Raw genomic sequence first — 24,766 nt, 5'->3', positions numbered from 1 at the left:
CCCAGCTAATTTTTTGTATTTTCAGTAGAGACGGGGTTTCACCATGTTAGCCAGGATGGTCTCGATCTCCTGACCTCGTGATCCACCCGCCTCGGCTTCCCAAAGTGCTGGGATTACAGGCGTGAGCCACCGCGCCCGGCCTCCTTTGTTTATTTTTTGAGACAGTCTCACTCTGTTGCCCAGAATGGAGTGAGGTGGTACGATCTTGGCTCACTGCAATCTCCGCCTCGGGTTCAAGCAATTCTCCTGACATAGCACCCCCGGTTAGCTGGGATTACAGGCATGCACCACTGCATCCAGATAATTTTTGTGTTTTTAGTAGAGACGGGGTTTTGCCATGTTGGCCAGGCTGGTCTGGAACCTGTGACCTCAGGTGATCCACCCGCCTCGGCCTCCCGATGTGCTGGGATTACAGGCGTGAGCCACCATGCCCAGCCAATGGGAGATAGTTTTTGACCTTTTATGCGAATGAGGGAGAGCAAAAGGGAGGGAGATTTCTGATTCCGTTCTACCTTCCTGCAAGGGCTACTATCATTGAGCAAGAGTTTCTTCCCCTCCCTAAGGCCATCACTGCATGGCTCTGAGCAAATTCACTGGGGAATGAGTGAGGGGCCCAGGCTAATTACAGGCAGCTGAGGCTGAGCTGCTCTTTTCCTGCTGGTACCTCGCTGCCCATGCTGGAAGGAAAGCTCTGCGGACTTACTCTCTTTCCATCCTCCTCTGATGACTACTCCCCTTATATTACCATTGACCTGGATCCCTGAGGGGTAGCTTTCCCCAGCAGGCAACTTCAGAGGAGGTACAGCGGCCAACTCTGGGCTCCAATTCCTGCTTCCACCTACAAATAAGAACCATTTGGGCCGGGCGCGGTGGCTCAAGCCTGTAATCCCAGCACTTTGGGAGGCCGAGACGGGCGGATCACGAGGTCAGGAGATCGAGACCATCCTGGCTAACATGGTGAAACCCCGTCTCTACTAAAAAATACAAAAAACTAGCCGGTCGCGGTGGCGGGCGCTTGTAGTCCCAGCTACTCGGGAAGGCTGAGGCAGGAGAATGGCGTAAACCCGGGAGGCGGAGCTTGCAGTGAGCTGAGATCCGGCCACTGCACTCCAGCCTGGGCTACAGAGCGAGACTCCGTCTCAAAAAAAAAAAAAAAAAAAAAAAAAGAACCATTTGGCCCATGAGTATGCACGAGGCCATACAGGGTTAGGGCTGATGGGGTGAAGAAGTAACTGGGATGGGTCTGGTTGAAGGGAAGGAGTGGACATACGAAGGAACAAGGGGTCTAGGAAAGGAACCAGAGATTCCATGGTGATGAGGAGTCATCTAGGAATGGCTCGAGGGAGGGCAGCTGGGACAAGATGATCCTGCTGGGTCACAGGGCAAGGAGAAGCCTCAAGAGGTTGCTGGAGTAGTTACTAAACCAGGTTCCAGCCCTGCCAAACTGCCTGCAAGATTGATTTGTCTGGCTGGGTGCGATGGCTCACGCCTGTAATCCCAGTACTTTGGGAGGCCAAGGTGGCCAGATCACCTGAGGTCAGGATTTCGAGACCAGCCTGGCCAAGATGGTGAAACCCCATCTCTACTAAAAATACAAATTAGCTGGGCATGGTGGCACATGCGCATGCCTGTGATACCAGCTACTCTGGAGACTGAGGCTGGAGAATCACTTGAGCCCGGGAGATGGAGGTTGCAGTGAGCCGAGATCCTGCCATTACACTTCAGCCTGGGCGACAAGAGCAAAACTCCATCTCAAAAAAAAAAAAAAAAAAAAAAAAAAATTTGTCTGAACCTGGGGATTATGGCAGAGAAGCAATGAGAAAAAATTTGGTTTTCTCAGACTGTTGGCTGAAAGAGAATGGGAACCTGGCTGGCTCTGGAGTAGGAGGTAGGCATGGAGGAGGGGTTGAGGGCTCACAGAAGCACGGCCAGCCAGGGTGGACTGGACACAGAGCACTCAGTAGGCTTTCATGGGCAGGCCTGGCAAGCTGGAGATGAGCCTTGCTGGAAGTAAGGACTGGTGCCCAGAGCCAGACATTCAGGGTCTGGGGCCCTTAGGGCCACTTGGGCCGAATTGACCAGCCATGCCCGGCAAACCTAGCCGGAACCTACAGCAGAGAATGGGCCAGCAATCTGCAGGGCATTCGGATCTTCAGGTATTATCGGACGCTCCAGCCAGCCAATCTCTGTTCTCTTCGTCCTGACTTCTGGCTTGGCTGGCCCAGCACGGGGCCCTGTTCCCCATCAGGCAAAATAGAGCTGCCTCCTAAAAAAAAAAGTCACCTTTGACTTTTTTCTTTTCTTTTCTTTTCTTTTTTGAGATGGAGTCTTGCTCTGTCGTCCAGGCTGGAGTGCAGTGGTGTGATCTCGGCTCACTGCAAGCTTCGCCTCCCGGGTTGTCACCATTCTCCTGCCTCAGCCTCCTGAGTAACTGGGACTATAGGCGCCTGCCACCACGCCCAGCTAATTTTTGGTATTTTTAGTAGAGATGGGGTTTCACCGTGTTAGCCAGGATAGTCTCGATCTCCTGACCTCGTGATCCATCCGTCTCGGCCTCCCAAAGTGCTGCGATTACAGGCATGAGCCACCACGCCCAGCCACCTTTGACTTTTTAAGATAGAGTCTTGTTCTGTAACCCAAGGTTGGAGTGCAGTGGCGCGATCTCACCTCACTGCAACCTCCACCTCCCAGGTTCTATCGCAGATTCTCCTGCCTCAGCCTCCCAAGTAGCTGGGATTACAGGTGCCCGCCACCACACCTGGCTAATTTTTGTATTTTTAGTAGAGATGGGGTTTTACCGTGTTGTCCAGGCTGATCTTTGACTTCTTCGATGGGGAAGGCAGGTGAGGACGCAGTAGGGCAGAGGGCGCTGTGCTTGGACATTGTGGCTTGTTCATCAACCCATAACCTCCATAGGTCCGTGACAATGGATACTAGACAGGGAACTAAATTAGGAGCTCTAATCCCAGTTCTGCCACTAACTGGCCGTGGGCTGTCCAGCAAGTCTCTTCTCTCTCTGGGCCTTATTTTCCCATTTGCAGAATGATCCTGGCCTGGATCAGGAGATCTTCAAAATTCCCATTAATGCTATATAGTCTTTTGTTTGGGGGAAATTGTCAAGAGAGCAAGTCAGCAGGAATGACTTTGCTAAGAGGCAATGAGGAAAATATAGGTTCAAAGTCTTAACTGAAACCCTGTGGGGCTCTCTTCTGGGATTCAGCTATGTCCAGAGCAATGGTAGGGTGGGTCCAGTAGTATGAGGGAAAGAGGAGCTCCCTGGGACAGAACTTACCCTAAAACAAGGAGATAGCACTGCAGGTTCTCTGTGCAAAGCTTATGCAGCTTGAGCAAGGAGCAAATTTAGGAGGCACCATTTATAATGAAGGCTTAGACAAGCGTGACAAACTTGACCAAGGCAAAAGAGCAAGCTGTCAGGTAGATGAGGTGCTTTGAGGATGGTATAGTGTCTACCGGGACACCATGGACAGCTGCACAGGCTGTGCACTGCACGAGTGCAGGTGGCACCATTAGACCACAGTGGAGTCACCTCTGGGCATCTATCTCTAGGACTTATCTCTCAACACACCTCTTTCACTTAGAGTTCTTAAGGCCTTTGGGCATGCACTGCACATTTGGGCATTCGTCTAGTTGAGGTTTAAACAGAGCAGGGAATGGGGCAATTTTGTCACTTTGCTACAGGGTGCCAAGCACTGTCAGCCTCAGGAGTTTGGGAGTTGGTGGTGCCCAGCAAACACAGAAGTGTAGAAGCAGTGATCTCAGTGGAGATGGCACCAGTGCCAGAGGACACAGAGCCAGCCCCTGGGTACAGCCACAAATACCTGCGAGGTACTTTTCATGGACTAGTTTCCTTCATTAGCAGGTGCCTCCAAGTGGCTGTAAAACCCAGCGTCACTCTTCCTGGGAAGCTGGTCTTATAGCCATCTCCCAGTCCAGCTGCCTCTTCTCCTTCCCGTCCCCGCTCGGCTGTGTCTCACCTGGACTGGGTCCCAGTTGGGCTTACCTCCTTCAGCTACCAGAAACATCTGTCTCCAAGTGTGAATCATGCCTGACCTGAGCCCTGCCCTCTACATGTAGCTTTCTTGTCTTTCCTCTCAGCCATTGGCCTGGTCCTCTTTGTTACTTTTATTATTTTTTTTGAGACAGAGTCTTGCTCTGTCGCCCAGATTGGAGTGCAGTGGCATGATCTTGGCTCACTGCAACCTCTGCCTCCTGGGTTTAAGTGATTCTTCTGCCTCAGCCTCCCGAGTAGCTTTGAATACAGGTGTGTGCCACCACGCCCAGATAATTTTTGTATTTTCAGTAGAGACGGGTTTCACCATGTTGACCAGGCTGGTCTCAAATTGCTGACCTCAAGTGATCCGCCCACCTCTGCCTCCCAAAGTGCTGGATTACAGGCGTGAGCCACCACGCCCGTCCTCTCTTTGTTCCTTTTACAAAGGGAGTCATGGACACAGAGGTCTCCCTTACAGGAGGAAGTGAGACAGCAGCTTCTGTTTATGCAAACCACAGTTAGCTGCAGAGGCTGTTTTGTCACAGCGTGTCACATTGTCCCAAATACTGGGCATGGAGACCTCCTGGGGGAGTGCAGTGGTCTTGACCCCTCCTGGGGCACAGGACTTTTTAGGATCCAGAACACTCCACGTTTTCCTTTGTTCCTTTCCAGAAAGGCGTGGATGTTCTTTGTGTTCTTCAGATGAGGAAACTGAGCTCACAGAAACTGGATGATTGGCTCCAGGCTGCTGGGGCTCCTAAGTGGCTGAGCTGGGACTTGGCCAAGCCCTTCCCAGCATGCCAGGCTGCCTGCTGGCTATGCTGCTCATTACGGTCCCTAGGGGAGATTCCTTCCTTTGCGACATGAAGAATTCCAAGGGGCAGTGGCAAGAGAACTAACTCCAGGGACTCTTCCCTGACAGCTGTGCTACCTTAGGCAAGTCACCTTGCTGCTCTGAGCTGGGATCTCCCATCTGTCACATAGGTTTAGAAACAGGGTAGACCACATGGGGTTGTCACATGGCTTGAATAAGGTCCTGGGATGAGAGTGGAAGTCATGTACCTCTATTGAATTGTAAGTCTTGATCATCCTTCGGAGTCCTGCATGGCAAGCAAATGTCTACGTTTTCCTCAGCTCATGTCTCAGGGGTCATTGGAGCTTCCACGAGGCATCAGAATGAGAATGATGAGGATAGGGCACAAGACAGGCCCACTGAGGGGACCAGGTCTAGAGACCCTTAGATCCACCTGCTGTGAGCTTGGTCAGCTCCCTGTAGGGATTGCCACAAGCTGCACAAACAGCCAGAACCAAGTGCAAAGGTCCCAGGGCAGAGGGAGGCTTTGGTACCTATGGGCAGCTGACATGGCACCTGAGGGTTGGGCCCTGGCTCCTTTAAGAGACTGCCCCTGCCAGCCCCTGATGTGATTCAGGCAGGTGGATGGATGATGGATGGTCCAAGGAGGAGGGGATTGGAGCCGGAAAAAGAATGGGATGAAGAACTGACCAGTCGGCAAAATCTCCAGCAGATCAATGGAGACCATCTGGGTGGAGAGGCTGCACTTAGGGGCCAGCGGGGAGCTCAGGGGCTCCCTGGAGCCTGTTATATGCTGCCCTGCTCCCGACAGAAGAAAGCAGCTGGAGTCTCACCCTGACTCTAGGACAGCCCAGAAAGCCTCCTTGCCGACTGTACCCCAGGCAAGGCTCTGTCTAAGACCCTGGGAGAGGTTGTGTGATCAGAAGATCAACTGGTAGTTGAAGCTGTGCCCCAGGAACACTGAGCAGGTGGGGTTGGGAGAGTGTACTCCCATTGCAATGTCTGGATGCAGTCACATCTGAATGTCCCCTGGCTTGTCATTGCTGGTGTCCATGGGCACCCCGAGGTCACTGTTGGCTTGGGCCTTCAGGGTTTCCTCCTGCCCCCAGGAGGTGAGGCTCAGAGGGGCAGACCTGCCACAGCATCAGTTCCAGGAGGTCCGGATGCGGGAGCAGCATCTGTTCAGAATGTCCTCTCCCCTGTGGCCGGACACAGTGGCTCATGCCTGTAATCCCAGCACTTTGGGAGGCCGAGGTGGGTGGATCACTTGAGGCCAGGAGTTCGAGACCAACCTGGCTAACATAGTGAAACCTCATCTCTACTAAAAATACAAAAAATTAGCCGGGCGTGGTGGTGCGTGTCTGTAATCCAGCTACTCAGGAGACTGAGGCATAAGAATCACTTGAACCCAGGAGGTGGAGGTTGCAGTGAGCCAAGATTGTGCCACTGTACTCCAGTCTGGGTGACACAGTGAGACTCTGCCTACAAAACAAAACAAAAAAAGACTAGGCCGGGCACGGTTACTCACGCCTGTAATCCCAGCACTTTGGGAGGCCGAGGCAGGCGGATCATGAAGTCAGGAGATCGAGAACATCCTGGCTAACATGGTGAAACCCCGTCTCCACTAAAAATACAAAAAATCAGCTGGGCGTCATGGCGGGCACCTGTAGTCCCAGCTACTTGGGAGGCTGAGGCAGGAGAATGGCGTGAACCCAGGAGGCGGAGTTTGCAGTGAGCCAAAGTCACACCACTGCAGTCCAGCCTGGGCGACAGAGTGAGACTCCATCCCCCCCCCCAAAAAAAAAAAGACCGGATGTGGTGGCCCACGTCTGTAATCCCAGCACTTTGGGAGGTCGAGGTGGGCGGATCACAAGGTCAGGAGATCGAAACTATCCTGGCTAACATAGTGAAACCCTGTCTCTACTAAAAATACAAAAAATCAGCTGGGTGTGGTGGCGCTCGCCTGTAGTCTCAGTTACTAGGGAGGCTAAGGCAGGAGAATCACTTGAACGCTGGAAGTGGAGGTTGCAGTGAGCCGAAGTCGCACCACTGCACTCCAGCCTGGGCGACAGTGGGGCAGGATTGACTGAGCAGGCTGGGGTCCCCCCATGGAAAAGGCCCACCACCACTTTGCACATGTGACCTTCCTAAATAGAGGGGCAATCTGAAGAGCACCTTCTACTTTCAGGGGTTTCCCAGGCTAGCCTCTTGATTGGCTCCCTGAAAGCAGCCTGCACCCTGGCCAGACCAGAGCTGATGAGGGCTATGCGGGTAGGAGATGGTGACCTGCACATCTGTTCAGAATGTCCTCTCCCCTGTGGCTGGGCGTGGTGGTTCTTGCCTGTAATCCTAGCACTTTGGGAGGCCGAGGTGGATGGATTCTTTGCCTGGGGCCCAACCACATGCTTTGCATGAACTAGATGCTCGGTAAGGATGACTTCATCCATCAACCCCTGGCGGCCTTCACTCTGTAGAGTCCCCGGCTTCATCCTTAATCATTCTGCCCTTTGCTATGGGGTCCGATGCCCAGAATGTCAGTATGCTGGCTCTTCCAGGCGGGTACCTGAGGTTCCAGGCCTAGTAACACCTCCATGAAATGCCAGGAGGCCTCTGGGAGCTGAGGACTGGGCCACCCCTGGCACTAGTTGGGAACCCCTGCTCTAGAAAGCCATGCTTCCCAGTGCTCCAAGTCCAGGCCCAGCAGCCCCACTTGACTGTTGGGACGAAGATAAAATAAGTCCTTATGCGGAGGGGCTAGGCTGGGGAAGGGGAGCGTGATGGAGATTTCAGTGGTCAGGACAGCTGATATGTCTTCCCCAGGAATCAGGGAGAGCTGAACTGGGCTGAGGGGTGCCGCTGGTGGCTGTGTGATGTGGGGGCCTGACTCCGATGTGCTGATCTCCTTTGAGGCACTCTGAGCAGGATGGGAGAGGGCTCCCCAAATGCCTCCCCATATAATTCACCCATTATAGCTTTACTCTGTTGGCTCGTGAAAGATTTTACCATTTCTAAAAGCTTCCCTTGTAAAATGCAAATACCTATATAAAGTGGTCATGCCTTAAGTTCATTACCAGCCAACAGCTCAAGTTTTATCATTTGAGCAGAAAATAGGTGACAGCCAGAAATTTGATCTGGATAGAAGAATCAATGTGTGTGTGTGTGTGTGTGTGTGTGTGTGCATGTGTGTGTGTGCATGTGCGCACGCGTATGTGTGTGTTTTTGGGTTGAGGGCAACAGATGTAGTTTTTCATTCATTCAACTGATATTGATCAAGCACTAATGAAACGCTAAACAGTGTTCTTGGTCCTGGGGATAGAGAGTGAAAAAAAACAAAAACCTTTGCCCTTGTGGAATTTACCTTCTTTTGAGGGAGGAGGGCACTAAACAAAAAACAAATAAAATTTATGATATGTCAGATGGCAGTAAATGCTATGGAGAAAAATACAGCAGCGGGGAGGGATAGGGTTATGGCTGGGGGAAGGAGCAGACCTTCTGGTTGTGGGCTTGGCTACCAGGGAAGGACAAGCCTCTTCTTCTCTGCAAGCACCAGGACTAGGGTGCAGTAGGCGAGGTGTCCAGGACACAGAACTGAAGGGGGTCCTTGCTGGCCCTCAGAGGCTGCAAGTGCCCTGGGGCCTGCCCTCTGAGTTTGCCCATCCCCTTCCTGCACCCAACGCCCCAACAGCCAGAGAACCCTCGGAGCCCAGTGGAGCGGGCTGTGGGGAACCAGCCCCCTGGCAGACCACCAGCTGGAGATGTTCCCTGGGCTGTCAGAAGGAGGGAGTGAGTGGAGCTGGCAAGCTCTGGACCAGCCCAGATTATGGGGGAATGAGGTGCTGGCTCCCACGCATGGCTTATTACTCAGCCCTGTTCTAGGCAATTGCTCTTTTGTTTCACATCAAGATGGGGAGGGAGCGGAGCAGTACAGCCTTGAGGTGGGGCTTGGGTCACTCTGTAGCAGAAAGTCGAGGCTTGGGATGGTGTTGTGGAGGTTGCAGAGGGCATTAGAAGGGTACAGGCTAGGTGGGTAAGGGCATGTTTCAGAAGGTGCCTGGCCTCTTTCCCTTCCTGATTCCACTATTGAGGGTCTTCTTTGGGGAAGGGCAAGCGTCTTCTCCAGGGAAGGGGATACAGAAGAAAATAAAGGCATATCCCTGCCTCGAGGAATCTAGTGGGGAGGTGGGCAGGTGTTCAAGCTGTGGTGTGTTCGGTGCTGAGGGGCTCAGAGACACAGTGCTGGGGTGTGGGGGCCCAGAGGAAGGAGGCCTCACTCTGCCAGGGCACCCAGGAAGGCTTCCCAGGGGTGGTGACAAAGGAGTATCCCTCATGAGAACCCACAGGGTCAAGGGACTGGGGTGCTAGACAAGGGAAGGGAAGGGCTGGAAGGATCCCAGTGATGATCTGCCCCAATCCCTTTCTTGACTGATAGCAAAACAGGCCTAGAGCAGGAAAGAGAATTTTTCCAGATCCCACAGCTGCAGAGGGAGGACCAGAAACCTGGTCCCCAGGACTCTCAGTCCAGAGTCTTACCCTGTGGTTCTAGTAAGAGTTAACAGTAGCAATCGCTTACTGAGCATTTGATCGTGTCAGACATTTACTGTTCTAAATGCATCCTATGTGTTAACTGCTAATTTTCACAAAAACCCCTTGAGGTAGGGATAGTGGCTATTACGTCCCCATTTTCCAGATGGGGAGCTTGAGACATGGCACTTCAGCAACTTATTGAAGGTCACAGAGCTTGTATGTGGGCAGCAGGGATTGCTCTAGGGTCAGTGCTCTTACCCTTGGAGGTGATGTGGACTGCTGGGGTCGACTGATTTCCTGGCAAAGGTAGGATGTGGCCCAGTGGCCCCTGTCTGAGCAGGGTTCTGGCCTGTGTGAGCTCTTCTCACTCCCGGAACCCTTCATGCTCCCTGACAGTCCTGTCAATTCTCCAGTGCCTCTGTTGCTTATGACTTTTTGTTTTTGTTTTTGAGATTGAGTTTCACTCTTGTTACCCAGTCTGGATTACAATGGGATGATCTCGGCTCACTGTAACCTCTGCCTCCCAGGTTCAAGCAATTCTCCTGTCTCAGCCTCCCGAGTAGCTGGGATTACAGGCATGCGCCACCATGCCCGGCTAATTTTGTATTTTTAGTAGAGATGGGTTTTCTCCATGTTGATCAGGCTAGTCTCGAACTCCTGACCTCAGGTGATCCTCCCGCCTCAGCCTCCTAAAGTGCTGGGATTACAGGTGTGAGCCACTGAGCCTGGCTGCTTATGACTTTTTGTAGATCCTCAGGCAGCGATGTGGTGGCAGCTAAACACTGGTGAACAACTGGCTCTGGGTGTGGGAGATGGCGATGCTATCACATGTAGCATTTGCTGATTTCCATGGTGTAAATATTCCCACCATGGCCTGTTTCAAGCTATCAATGGGATGTCAATTGGCTTACAAAACTCCTAAAAGATCTTGCAATCGGCTCTCAGTACAGACAGACTCCAGCATACCACTGTGACAGCCTCCCCACTTTGCATTACTGCTTGAAGACCCCCTAATCCCTTCCCCTGCTGCCTCACTCACCGCCTCTGATTAGACTGCATTCACATAAACGGGTATGATTTGAACATTCTTATCTTGGGAGGTCTGAAAATGGTTTTATTTCCTCTGCTCAAAAAGAAATAATAATAAAAGATTCATGGAGTGCTTCCCACTATAATCATTTCCTGGAAGGGGCTTTGGTGATTTAGTTTAAATCTTGGCTTTACAGATATGGAAAGTCCGCCCGAGAGTCAAGGGACTTGACCAGAGGCACACAGCCAGTAACTCACGGAGCCACAGCAAGAAACCAGGGCTCGGGACCCATGGTGCCCTGGCTCACTCTTCTGCCACATCTTAGTGCCATTCTAGGTTCATGGGGAAGATTTGAAGGCAGGTAAGAAATGTACCACTCAATCGGGAATATCCTAAACATAAAACAATCAGAAAAAAATGCAAGATGGTATTTTGGCCCTGCCACACCAGCCTAGGCTTTGAGCCAGTATCTTAAATGCTTCAAGTCTTAGCTCTATCATTTTAAAATGCAGATATTATTAATACTTACCTCACATTTCTCACCGGGGGATTGCGAAGATAAAGGAGATAAATGGCCAGCAAAGTACATTTAGGGTAAAGAAATACAAATAGCTCCTAAATGTGTATAAGCATGCTGAACCTCATTCAAAATAAGAGAAATGTAAATTAAAATTACACCAATAAACAAGTTTTTCACCTATCGGATTGGCGAAAGTCCAGAAAGTTGGTAACACAGTCATAGTGGAGTTGTAAGGAAACAGATAGTCTCCTATCGCTCATGGGAAGATAAATGTATATAACCTCTAGGGAGGGCAGTTTGGCAACATCTCTCCACGGTTTAAATGCACATATCTTCTGACCTAGCAGTTCCATTTCTGGGAAATTGTCCTATAAATACATCTGCATAAGTGCAAAGGATTTGTTTATGGCTACTTGTTACAGAATGTTTGTGATGGGAAAATATTGAGAAGAATGTAAACGCTCGGTAAGAGGGATCTCTTTAAGATATTTTGTTTTCCCACACAATGGAGTATTATGCAGCTATAGAAAGGAAGGGGACAGAAAGCTTTGTACTTGTGTATAAGACATACCATCAAATGAAGAAAAGCAAGGCACAGAACAGTGTGTATAGGTAGCATGCTACATTTTGTGTTTAAAAAGCAGAGAGGCCGGGTGTAGTGGCTCACACCTAAAATCCCAGCACTTTGGGAGGCTAAGGAGGGAAGATTGTTTAAGCCCAGAAATTAGAGACCAGCCTGGGCAATGTAGTGGGATTCCATCTCCAATAAATAAATAAATAAAATAAAATAAAATGAAAAGAGGGGAAATAGAAATATTTACTCATGCATACAGAATGAAATTCTAGAAGGATCTCTGAGGAAGTAAAAACAGTGGTTACCTGTGGGGGCTGAGGCTGGGGTCGGGAAGGGTAGGAGATGAGAGTAACAGGGAGACTCTTCGCTGTTGCCTTTTAATACAGATTTCTAAATTTTGAGCCTTGTCAGTGTATTAACAATTCAAAAATGTAAACTAAATATTCCTTTGTAAACTGCAAAGCACTGTGCAGATGCTAGTTACCTGAACTATTACTAATATAAAAATGAGCTAAATTGCATGGCTAGGATTACAGTCTGTAGGAGGCCGAAAGCGGCATGCTTGGGGGTTCTGCAGGGGCAGAAGTTAGAGTGGGGGTCTCAAAGGAAAAGTGGTCCTCGGTGTTTTACTAGGAAGTGATGGTCAGAATGCAGTGGCGGGTCAGGTGTTGGTGGCCATGACTGCTTCTCCTGCCCAGCTCGATCACTGTGATGGCTGTCTGTCACAGCTGAACTGTCTCACGCATGACATGCAGCTTGTTTGGGTGATGGTGCTGAGACTCCACAGTTTGCCCAGGAGTGCTGGCTCCAAAGCTCTGGCAGCTGTGCTGAGCTGCAGAAGGGCTGTTACCACTGAGTCTTCTGTTGGGCATGAGTGTGTGTGGCTGCTCCACTCGGATTAACCCATCTGATCCTCTCACAGTGCATGCAGGCAGAAGCTGTGATGATCTCCATTTCACAGATGATAAAACTGAGGCACAGAAGAGTCAAACACTTGACCCAAAGTTCAGCAGTTGGTGGTGACTCTAGGCAGCCTGGCTGGGGAGTGATCCTCTCAACCATCACACACCACCACCTCCCCCACGTGCTTTCCCTTTCTCCCATCGTGCCTGGATTAGGGTACCACCGGGGTGCCAAAGGGAGCCTCCTGACTTGCTGTCAGGTGGAAAGCAAGCATCACTAGTCGGGAGGGACCCCTTTGTCTCTGCAGGGTCTCACGTAGGGCAGGCAGAGTGTAGGGCACATCTGTGACTGCTCAGCCCATTGGGCTCTCCGCCTTTGGGACACAAATCCTGCTGCTTCACCTCTTCTCTCTGAAAGGCATTAGAGCACCACCTTCACCCCATCCCCAGGCCTCCTGACATCCCAGAGGCATATCTTAGCAGACAGAGGCCTCTTGTCAATTAGAGCAAGGCAAGGGCTTTGCTATCTGCGGAGGGATCGGGAGAGGCGGGGGTGCTGGCAAAGTGAGAGCATCATGTCTCCAATTAAAGTTCTGAGGATTCATCTTCTAACTCAGCCCCCCTCAGAAATTGACATTTATTAGGTTGTCAAAGCTGATTTTTCTTCTTGGCCCTTTCCTGTCGCCAACTGTGTGTGTGTGTGTGTGTGCATGTGTGTGTGTGTGTGTGTGTGTACATGGACATGAATGTAAATAAATACCTACATTTTGCTTTTCAAAAATTAAAAATGCAGTATTTATCCCTATCAGAGACCTGACTTCCTGATTCCTGATGGAATGGAAGGCCACCCAGAGGGCCAGGGCAGGCCTTGTGGGGTCCGAGGGGGTCTGAGACAGAGGTAGGCCTACCATCTGGAGGTGAAGCCGGCCTCATGCAGAGACAGCAGTTGCTGGTTGCTGACTATGTGATTTTACAAGTGCCTCACCTCACCACCCTAAAAAATCTCTCTCCCCCACATGCCCCTAAACCTGGAATTTCACTTTTGGGGGCTCATTCCTCTGAATTTATTCATCTTTTTCCTAAAGTTTTTTTAAAGTGAAACGTGACTCCCTAAGAGGGGAGCACATTAAATTGCTAACATCCCAGAAGCATAGAATTCTGAGCAAAAAGAGACCCAGTAGTCGTCTCTTCTCTTGTAGAGAGGAAACCAAAATCTAGACAGACTGAGGGGTTTGCCCAAAGTCACTCATCACATTAGTGACAATGATGGTGCCGTCACTGAGTTCTCTAACTCCAAGCTCAGTGGAGTCTAGTTTATCAGATTGTTTTTCTTTTCTTTTCCTCTCTCTCTTTTTCCCTTTCTCCCTTTCCTTGTCCTTCCTTCTTTCCTTCCTTCCCTCCCTCCCTCCTTTCCTCTTTCCCTCCCTTCTTTCTTTCTTCTTTTCTTTTCTTTTCTTTCTTTCTTTTCTTTCTTTCTTTCTTTCTTTTTCTTTCTTTCTTTTTTCTTTCTTTCTTTCCTTCTTTCTTTCTTCTTTTTCTTTCTTTCTTTTCTTTCTTTCTTTCTCTTTCTTTCTTTTCTTTCCTTCTTTCTCTTTCTTTCTTTTCTTTCCTTCTTTCTCTTTCTCTTTCATTTCACTCTGCTGTCCAGGCTGGAGTGTGGTGGTGCAATCATAGTTCACTGCAGCCTCGGAACTCCCTGGCTCTACAATCCTCCACCTACCTCAGCCTCCTGAGCAGCTGGGACTTACAAGTATGTGCCACCATGTCTGGCTAATTTAAAAATTTTTAGTAAAGAGAGGTCTCCTTGTGCTTCCCAGGCTGGTCTTGAACTCCTGGGCTGAAGTGATCCTCCAGCCTTAGCCTCTTAAAGCGCTGAGATTACAGGTGTGAGCTACCGCGCCCGGCCAGATCAGTTGTGTTCGGAGACAAGCAGAAGCCTGGCTGGATGCAGGTCCTGGGCTTCCAGCTGAGGGAAGGCAAATGAGAAGGGGAGAAGACAGGAAAAAGGTAAGACCAATGTGCAAATAATTTTGCCCACTTCGTACTTTTTCTAATCATTGTATATGTTGTCATTTTCATTTTAATCTTTTGCATTTATGATTTGGGACATGAAAGTATGAGACACAGTGGCTATCTGGTCTTGGCTTTCCTTAAGATGGCATATGACAAACTTTAGTTACCTTCCCCGCATTCACTATTTTTGCCATGTTTTCTCGTCAGTTCTATTAATGTGACATAGTATTTTTCATTAAATGAACTCATTTTTAAACTTGGTTTATGTCTTTGAAAAGGAGATTTTGTTTTACTGTTGTGCAAGGAAAGCCTGTTATCACTTGTTAGAAATCAATGGCAATCATAAAAATACATATAATGGAATCCAAACAAGGTTATTAAAATTTACTTTGGTGCCTCTCTTGCTGAAAGCTCTTAACCTGTGGACTGTTCTCTCTTTGCAATAAGGAAAATTAGCAAGTATCAGAAGGGCTTGAAAAACCCGCCAGCCGCCAAGTGAGACTTCCTCCCTGAGGTCATCAGGGTCTGTATTGGCTTCCCAGGGTTGCCACGGACTGGGTGGCTTGAAACTACAAAACTTTGTTGTCTCACAGTTCCAGAGACTAGAAGTCTAAAATCAAAGTGTCAGCAGGACCATCACTTTCTGAGAACTGTAGGAGAGAATCCCTTCTTGGCTGTCACAGCTTCTGGTGTTTGGTTGACAAATCTGTGTGTTCTTCGGCTAGCAGCCCCATAGCTGGAATCTCTGTCTTCCTGGTCACGAGCTCTCCCTGAGTGCTTTTGTCTTCACGGGGCTCTCCTCTCTTTATAAGTACAATGGGCATATTGGATTAGGGGTCCACCTGTTCCAGGCTGACTTCATCTTAACTAATGACATCTGCACCAATCCTATAATATTTCCAAATAAGGTCATATTCTGAGCACTAGGGGTTAGGACTTCAACCTCTCTTTTTGTAGGGGACCCAGTTCAACCCATGACAGGGTCTTTGAAAAAGCATTGAAAAGGGAGAACTTTTTCCTGATGTGGACAATGCCACTGAATGCCTGTCCAAGGGCCACCTGTGAGACCTGACTCCTTGGAGAAATACTGCATTAAAGGGTTGCGAGGAGGCTGTGAGCTCCCCTCATCTCTCAGAGGCAAGTGGCATCCTTTGGGCCTAAATGGGCCTTTGGTAACTTGGTTCTGGGGTCAGTAGGTGCCCTGAAGTGGGGGTGGGTGCACTTGAGGAGGAGCAAACAGCCCCTCATTGATCACAAAATCAACACCGCAGAGATTCTTTACAAGCAGCCAACATTTACTGAGATACTCTTGGGACAAAGACCCCTGGGTCCCTGGTTGTCTGCTTTCTTGAGTGTCTGGTCTTACCGGCTTGTCACTGGCAGCATTGGGCAGAAGAATAAAGGGGAAGGGTGGGCCAGGTGTGGGGACTGCGGAGGAGGAGGAAATTCTGTACTCCTGAGACAGAGGGGCAGCTGCGGCTCTGGGAGGACCATGTCAGAAGGACGGGCAGGCCCTTGTTAGGCACGTTCATGAACAGAAGCAGCGGAAGTCCCTGTTCTCCTAGAGCTGTGCCAGGGTTGGGGGAGGGGAGGCAGACAAATGATACGCCAGGTGGTGACAGTGATAAGAAGAAAAATAAACCAGGCTAAGGGGAGAGAGAACATTCCCTGAAGAGTGAGTGGCGAGTGGACGGGCAGGAGCACCTCAAGCTTCCCTTGCAACAGGGGAGGAGGCTGGCGGGGCTGGGGCAGAGTGGACGAGAGGAAAGAGGCAGGAAAGGAAGGGAGAGGCAGGGGCCTGGCAGTCACACCTGGGTAAGAATAATTTATTCAATATTAAATACCTAGGCATGAGTTTGAGTAGAGAAGCCAGGAATCTGACTTGTTTGTTTTCCATTATTTTATTGTAATAAAATACACACATGGCCGGGCGTGGTGGCTCAAAGCCTGCAATCCCAGCACTTTGGGAGGCCGAGACGGGCAGATCATGAGGTCAGGAGATTGAGACCATCCTGGCTAACACGGCGAAACCCCATCTCTACTAAAAAATACAAAAAACTAATCAGGCAAGGTAGCGGGCGCCTGTAGTCCCAGTTACTCAGGAGGCTGAGGCAGGAGAATGGCGTGAACCTGGGAGGCGGAGCTTGTAGTGAGCTGAGATCCGGCCACTGCACTCCAGCCCGGGCGACAGAGCGAGACGCCATCTCAAAAAATAAAATAAAATAAAATACACACAACATAAAATGTACCATCCTGACTTTTTTTTTTTTTTTTTTTTTTTTTTTTTTTAGACAGACTCAGTCACCCAGGCTGGAGTGCAGTGGCATAATCTTGGCTCACTGCAACCTCTGCCTTCCAGTTTCAAGCAATTCTCCTCCCTCAGTGTCCCGAGTAGCTGGGACCACAGGCACGTGCCACCACACCCAGCTAATTTTTGTATTTTTAGTAGAGACAGGGTTTCACTATGTTGGCCAGGCTGGCCTTGAACTCTTGACCTCAAGTGATTTACCTGCCTCAGCCTCCCAAAGTGCTGGGATTACAGGTATGAGCCACTGTGCCCAGCCCATCCTGACCATTTTCAAGTGTTCAGTTCAGTGGTATCAAATACATTCATAATGCACAGCAGGCACCACCATCCATCTCCATTACTCTTTCCATCATATCAAACTGAATCTCGGTACCCATTAAGCAACAACTCCCATTTCCCCTTCCCTCCAGCTGCTAGTAATCATCATTCCACTGTTTGTCTCTGTGAATTGACTTCTGTAGGGACCTCGTATAAGTGGAATCATACAGTATTTGTCCTTTTGCATCTGGCTTATTTGACTTGGCATAATGTCTTCAAGGTTCATCAATGTCATGGCATATGTCAGGATTTCCTGTTTTGAAAATTTTATTTTTAGAGACAGGGTCTCACTCTGTCACTCAGGCTGGAGTGCAGTGGTGCAATCATAGCTCACTGTCATCTCGACCTTCTGGGCTTAAGCCATCCTCCCATCCCAGCCTCCTGAGTAACTGGGAGATACAGGTGCATGCCAGGCTGATTAAAAAAAAAACCAAAAACCAAAAACCAAAAAACTTGTTAGAGATGGGGTCTCCTTGTGTTGTACACTCTGGTCTTGAACTCCTGGGCTCAAGCAGTCCTCCAGTCTTGGCCTCCCAATGTGCTGGGAGATGTGAGCCACAGCACACAGCCCAGAATTTCCTTTCTTTTTTTTCTTTTTCTTTCTTTCTTTTTTTTTGAGCATGGAGTCTTGCTCTGTTGCCCAGGCTGGAGTGCTGTGGCGTGATCTCGCTCACTGCAAACTTCACCTCCTGGGATCTGCCATTCTCCTGCCTCAGCCTCTCCCGCAAGTGTAGCTGGGACTACAGGTGTGCGTCACCATGTCTGACTAATTTTTGTATTTTTAGTAGAGGTGGGGTCTCACCATGTTTGCCAGGCTGGCCTCAGACTCCTAACTTCAAGTGATCTACCCGCCTCGGCCTCCCAAAGTCTTTCTTTTTTAAGGCTGAATAATATTCCATTGTAAGTATGTAACACATTTTGGTTATCCCTTCATCCACTGTTGAACACTTGGGTTGTGTCTGCCTCGGGCTATTGTGAATCCTGCTGCTATGGATACGGGTGTACACATATTTCTTTGAGACCTGTCTTTCAATTCTTTTAGGTATGTCCAGAAGTGGAATTGCTGAATCATAGGATAATTTTACTTTCTATTTTTGAGGAACTGCTATACTGTTTTTCCATTCTTTTTTTTTTTTTTTTTTTGAGACAGTCTTGCTCTGTCACTCAGGCTAAAGTGTGATGGCACAATCTCAGCTCACTGCGACCTCTGCATCCTTGGTTCAAGCAATTCTCTTGCCTCAGCCTCCCCAGTAACTGGGATTACAGGTGCCTGTCACCATGCCCGGCTAATTTTTGTATTTTTCGTAGAGACGGGGTTTCACCATGTTAGCCAGGCTGGTCTTGAACTCCTGATCTTGTGATCCACCCGCCTCAGCCTCCCAAAGTGCTGGAATGAGCCTCCATGCCTGGCCTGCTATACTGTTTTTCACAGTGGTTCCACCATTTTATATTCTCACCACAGTGCACAAACAAGGGTTCCATTTTTTCCACATACTCACCAACACTTATTATTTTCTGTTTTTGTTGTTGTTGTTTTATCTTTTTTTGAGACAGGGTCTCACTCTGATATCCAGGTTGGAGTGCAGTGGTGTGATCACGGCTCATTGCAGCCTCAACTTCCCAGCTCAGGTAATCCTTCCACCTCAGTCTCCTAAGTAGCTGGGACTGCAGTTGTGCGCCACCACACCTAGCTAATTTTTTGTATTTTCTGTAGAGATAAGGTTTTGCCATGTTGCCCAGGCTGGTCTTGAACTCCTGGGTTTAAGTGATCTCCCTGCCTTGGCCTCCCAAAGTACTGGGATTACAGGTGTAAGCTACTGCATCTGGCCCTATATATATGTGTATATATATACATTTTTTTCATAGTGGCCATCTTAATGGGTATGAGGTGGTGCATCATTGCAGTTTTGATTTGCATTTCCTTAATGATTTGTGATATTAGTGTCTTTTCATGCGCCTGTTGGCTGTTTGCTTAGCTTCCATGGGGGAGATGTCTATTCAAATCCTTTGTCCATTTTTGAATTGGGTTGTTTGCTATTTTGTTCTTGAGCTCAGTAGTCTGACTTAGTTTTAAACAGATTACCCTGCTGCTGTGCTGAGAGTAATAGACTTTGAGAGGCAAAAGTAGGAGCAGAGAGAGGCTCCCACACTATCCAGACAAGGTGATGGCAGCTGAAGTGCAGGTGGCAGTGGTGAAGGTGGCAAATGGTGAGAAATGATCCGATTCCAGATCTACTCAGAAGGTAGATCCAGTGGGGTTTACTGACTGCGTGAGCTTCCAGGGAGGTTTCAGGCTGACTCCAAGGTTTTTGGCCTGAGCTAGAAGAATGGAGTAGCCACTGACTGAGATGGAGAAGGCTTCAGGGTCAAGCCTGGAGGGAAGACTGAGGCTTCTGAGTGGAGTGCGTTGAAGTGAAGATGTGACTTCAAAGGGAAGATGGTTGCTAGGCAGTGGCATGGATGTGCCTGGAACTCAGGAGAGGGTCTGGGCAGAGAGGCACATTTATGAGTTTGTTATGAGTGTTTACATGGTATTTTAAAGCCATGAGAAAGAATGAGCTCACCTTGAAAGTGAGTGTTTACAGAAAAGGAGTCAAAGGATTGATCTCTAGGGCACTGCAACCAGCAGGGCTGTGAGGACAAATCGACAAAGACAGTGGAAAGGGAGTAGGTGGTGACTTGAGACAAGAACCGCTAGAGTATTGTCCTGGAGGCTTCAGAAAGAAAGTGTTTGGAGGAGGAGGGCATGCCTCACCCTGTTCATTAAATGTGGCTGATTGGAGGAAATGTGTTAATAGGAGGAAAGGCAGAGAAGGTGGGCTCAGAGGCAGGTGGGATGACAGATACAGTGGTGGGAGCCTGTGGCGTTCATTGCTTCTCTTTTTAAGAATCATGGGCTGGGCCGGGCGCGGTGGCTCACGCCTGTAATCCCAGCACTTTGGGAGGCCGAGGCAGGTGGATCATGAGGTCAGGAGATCGAGACCATCCTGGCTAACACGGTGAAACCCTGTCTCTACTAAAAATAGAAAAACAATCAGCCAGGCGTGGTGGTGGGTGCCTGTAGTCCCAGCTACTCAGGAGGCTGAGGCAGGAGAATGGCGTGAACCTGGGAGGCAGAGGTTGCGGTAAGCCAAGTTCATACTACTGCACTCCAGCCTGGGTGACAGAGCGAGACTCCATCTCAAAAAAAGAAAAAAAAAAAAAAAAAAGAAAGAAAAAAGAAAAAGAAAAGAAAAGAATCATGGGCTGAGACTGAGGGGTAGGGAGAAGGTGTTGGAAGTTTGAAGAGAGAAGAGAAGCGAAAGTTGCTTCAGGAAACGTGGTGATTGTTGAGCTGCGCTAACGGCTCCCTTGACCAGTGGCAACTCTAGAATTTCTATGAGGGCTGAGGGCCGGAGGGGTCTAGTTGGAAGGGAGCTTGACAATGAACTCACAAAACAGCAGCATGAGGTTGTAAAAACGTCAGTCCTCCACACCAAGGAAAAGAGTAACGGAAGAGGGAGAAGAATAACCAATCCTGAAATAGCCCTATAGGACCCCACAGGGTAGATCTTACAGCAGTAGGGGAAGGGGATGGGAGGGCCTTCCAGACAAGGTGAACCCTGTAGCTGGGAGCCAGGTGTCCTCTCTGTCACAGGTGTCTTTTCTGTCACTAGCTGTGTGCAGTCACCAGAAACACAGCCAATGGGATGAGAAGGAAAGCCCAGAACCAGACAGACAGGAGCACCAGGGAGCCATGCCCCTGACCCATCAGGAAAGAAACTTCTGTGACACTTCCTTCTTGTCTCTTCTCTTCTCAAAGTACCAGTCAGACATTTAGGCAGATCTAAGGGTATAGTCTGTATCTCTAAAGCACTTTGGTTGATTCAACACACATGCACCCACACGTGCATCCACACATCAAAGCAGTCATCTTGGGAGGCCATGAACTTATTACAAAGATGTTGCCATGGAACAAAATATTCCTGGAATTCCTTTATGGGAAATCCAGCTGAGCGTGTGACTTACTGTCTTGGCTGTTCTTTGTGGAGGTCACTTTTTGCATTTCAAGGGTAGACTGATTTCTGGGAACAGTCTAAAGTCATTTAGAGCCAAGTGTGATGACTACAATTAGGGATTAGAGTTTCTGTGGCCACTGATGAGGTCTGATACAGATAGAATAAAACTAGCTTTGTCTTGTTGAAAAGGGGACAATTGTTTTATAGGATTTAATAAGGTACAGTGTGTAAAGTGCCTAGCATAGTTTTTGATCTGTAGCAGGCATTTCATAATAGGTAATTATTAATATTCCTAAAACAGAGACCCTGAAATAAGTACAAGGATTATTGAAGTAAGTGATGTGTTTCCCAAGGTGATGGCTTTGAAGGCACAGACTTTATCTAGAATTATAAATTTTGCTAAATGTGTTTAAAAGAGCAGATTCAAAATCTTTTTTTTTTAGATGGAATTTCACTTTGCTGTGAGGGCCTGGAGTCAGAAGGGCCTGGCATTGAGTTCACCTTCCGTCAAAGGCTCAAGGCTAGTCAATCTCTGAGCCTGCCTTCCTTCCTTCCTTCTTTCCTTCTTCTTTCCTTCTCTTCCTTCTCTTCCCTTCCTTCCCTTTCTTCTCTTCCTTCCCTTCCTTCTTTCCTTCTTTTCTTTCTTTTCTTTTTTTTGTTCTTTTTGATGGAGTCTGGCTGTGTTGCCCAGGCTGGAGTGCACTGGCATAATCTTGGCTCACTGCAACCTCCGCCTCCTGGGTTCCAGCGATTCTCCTGCCTCAGCCTCCTGAGAAGCTGGGGCTACAGGCACCTGCCATCACCCCCAACTAATTCTTGTATTTTTTGTAGAGACGGTGTTTCACCGTGTTGGCCAGGATGGTCTTGAACTCCTGACCTCAAGTCATCCACCCACCTCGACCTCCCAAAGTTCTGGGGGATTACAGGCGTGAGCCCCTGCACCCGGCCGTGCATATTATTTATATACTAACCTATCTATAGAACCAAAAGTTGCAAGACTTGCAGTTTGAAAAACAAGAGATTAAGTGGTCGATAATGCCCTTTCCAATTCTGATATTTTAAGCTTATTGCTAAGTCAGTCAGTGATCGATTGGTTTCATGTGCAGTTAAAAGTTACAGAGATATGTTTATGTAAAGCCTTTAGCACAGATCAAGCTCAGAGTTAGTGTCCCATGACTGTTAATTGCTACTTATACTCTCATTTCCCAGGATTGACTTCAGCAACTTCTTCATTTTGGTTTTTCCCTATTTGGTTTTTCATTTTCTGCCTGCTGTGTCCTGTAATTTTTGATTGTGAGACAAAAAATTCTCTCTTCAGTCTCTCATCTTTCTCTCCAGGTTTTGTCTCCTGAATTCCTTCCCTTCATGTTGATCGATATTAAAAAACCAAGCTCCAGGCCGGGCACGGTGGCTCAAGCCTGTAATCCTAGCCTTTTGGGAGGCCAAGACGGGTGGATCACGAGGTCAGGAGATCGAGACCAGCCTGGCTAACACGGTGAAACCCCGTCTCTACTAAAAAATACAAAAAAGAAACTAGGTGGGTGAGGTGGCGGGCGCCTGTAGTCCCAGCTACTCGGGAGGCTGGGGCAGGAGAAGGGCATAAACCCGGGAGGCGGAGCTTGCAGTGAGCTGAGATCCGGCCACTGCACTCCAGCCTGGGCGACAGAGCGAGACTCTGTCTCAAAAAAAAAAAAAAACAAAAAAACAAAAAAAAAAACCCAAGTTCCAGGTCAACAGGGATCATCCGATCACCTCTCACCCAATCACAGGCCTCAGTGGGCACTTACCTCCTGGGATTGGGCTTTGCAATGATTTTTGGCCTTTGAAGAGTTTTCTTACTTTTCTGTTAGCTCAGCTATGTATTTCTGAAATCCATTTATTCTGAGTTTCAAAATAAATGAATCCTTACTGGGAGGATTTTCTGGACATCTAAACTGCTTAGGACCTGAAAATGACAAGCCTTTAAGTACTTCTCAACAGAGAAATCCTACACACTAGAGGCCACCTCTCCTTCAACAGAGAAAGCAAAATGCACTACCTCCACTGGATAACCAAATGGCAAAGGTCTTCCTTTGAGGGCATGGTGGGGTGGGAGCAAATTAGGTGACCCTGAAGCAGTGCCTTGATTAAGAGTATGGTGGCCTGGGTTGGGCATGGTGGCTCATGCCTGTAATTCCAGCACTTTGGGAGGCCAAGGCGGATGGATCAACTTGAGGCCAGAAGTTCGAGAACAGACTGCCCAACATGGCAAAACTCCATCTCTACTAAAAATACAAAAAATTAGCTGGGTGTGATGGTGCATGCCTGTAGTCCCAGCTACTTGGGAGGCTGAGGCATGAGAATCACTTGAGCCAAGAGGTGGAGGTTGCAGTGAGCCGAGATTGTGCCATTGCACTCCAGCCTGGGCAACAGAGCTGGAACCTGTCTAAAAAAAAAAAAAGATATAGAGGCCTGATTTTCATCCCCATCTCTGGCTGTGATACTCACTGTGTGTTTTTGGGTGAACATAAGAACTGTAGCCTCATCTGTATAGTGGACATAAGAACTGTACCACCTGATAGAGCTGTTAGAAGATTAAATGAGCTTAAATGCCCAGCATTGTGTCTGGCTTGTACCAAGTATTCAATAAATGTTGGCTGCCATGTTTTATTTCTTTTCTTCTTTGGCTGCCTTAAGGCCATGGCGTTTCCCATCATCTGAAAAAGCAGGAGTCTCTGCACCGGGTGTCTGGGGACCTGGGTCACTGTCTAGCTGGGAGAATTGGGGCATGTCACTTCATCTTGCCATTTTCTCACATATAAACATCTCCTTCATCTGTAAAACGAGGGGGTGGACTAAGTGATTTCTAAGCATGCCTCTCGCCCTCATAGTCTGTGATTCTAGTAAGACTGGTGTGAAAAGCAAAATGTAACCCTCAAACCAGAGCATTTTCCCAGGCAGGCTTCAGTCTGTCAGAGACTGTGCTTCCCAGAGCTGATCTGTTAAAGTTGGATCTTTGGAATTTGGCACCTATGTTCCCATAGGAGTAGTCTTTTAAGTGATGGTTAGCTTTCCGGGGCTAGCTTATAACACCCTGCTTACTGCACAGTGAAGCAGAGACTCTGTACATTTGCATTGGAAACAGTGGGAAACAATACTGTCATAACACTAGTAATTAAACCAAACAGAAAAACAATCCCATTGAATAAGAACTCATTTTTTATTTATCTAGAATTCTGGTGCTTGAGGGAAGCAGGTTAATTTAGAAGAGGAGGAGGTCTAGGAAACATGTGGGGGAGAATCTGCAACTTCGCTTCTGGGCTCTCTCAAGGGATTTAGACTGAGGCTGGTGGCGTAGGTTCTTGAAATGTCTTATTTTGGTTAAAAATTCAAGGATACCTGCTAAACCATTGTATTTTTCCTTTGAGATAGGGTTGACCTATGTCTCTCATGTCTAAAGCCATCTTAATGATTTGAACTTACTAATAAAAAGTGGAGAAGGAGAGAGAAGAAAGGAAAATGAAAGATGATAGGCAAGAATTCTCCTAGACATCCCCAGCTGGTGACCCTCATGGATGTTTTGTTGGGCCTACCCATGCTGACCCACATAGCATTTTAAAGTAAAAAAAAAATCATCTTCCAGGATATAAAAATTTCATTAAAATATATCCATGCTGGGTGCAGTGGCTCACGCTTGTAATCCCAGCACTTTGGGAGGCCGAGGCAGAAAGATCTCTTGAGGTCAGGAGTTCGAGACCAGCCTGGCCAACATGG

General features: G+C 48.5%; 1 long non-coding RNA gene across 1 annotated transcript in view; it reads left to right on the top strand.

Moving 5' to 3' along the window:
* Positions 1 to 9,986: 9,986 nt before the first annotated feature.
* Positions 9,987 to 24,766, top strand: part of LOC108587176 — a 42,615-nt gene continuing 27,835 nt past the window's right edge. Inside the window, exons 1-2 of the long non-coding RNA XR_004185770.1 lie at positions 9,987 to 10,741; positions 14,194 to 14,383. This is a non-coding gene — a long non-coding RNA (uncharacterized LOC108587176). The remainder of the gene's footprint in view (positions 10,742 to 14,193; positions 14,384 to 24,766) is intronic.

This window comes from Papio anubis, chromosome 8, assembly GCF_008728515.1.
Source record: "Papio anubis isolate 15944 chromosome 8, Panubis1.0, whole genome shotgun sequence".
NCBI lineage: Eukaryota > Metazoa > Chordata > Mammalia > Primates > Cercopithecidae > Papio > Papio anubis.
This window is presented reverse-complemented; position numbering and strand designations above follow the sequence as displayed.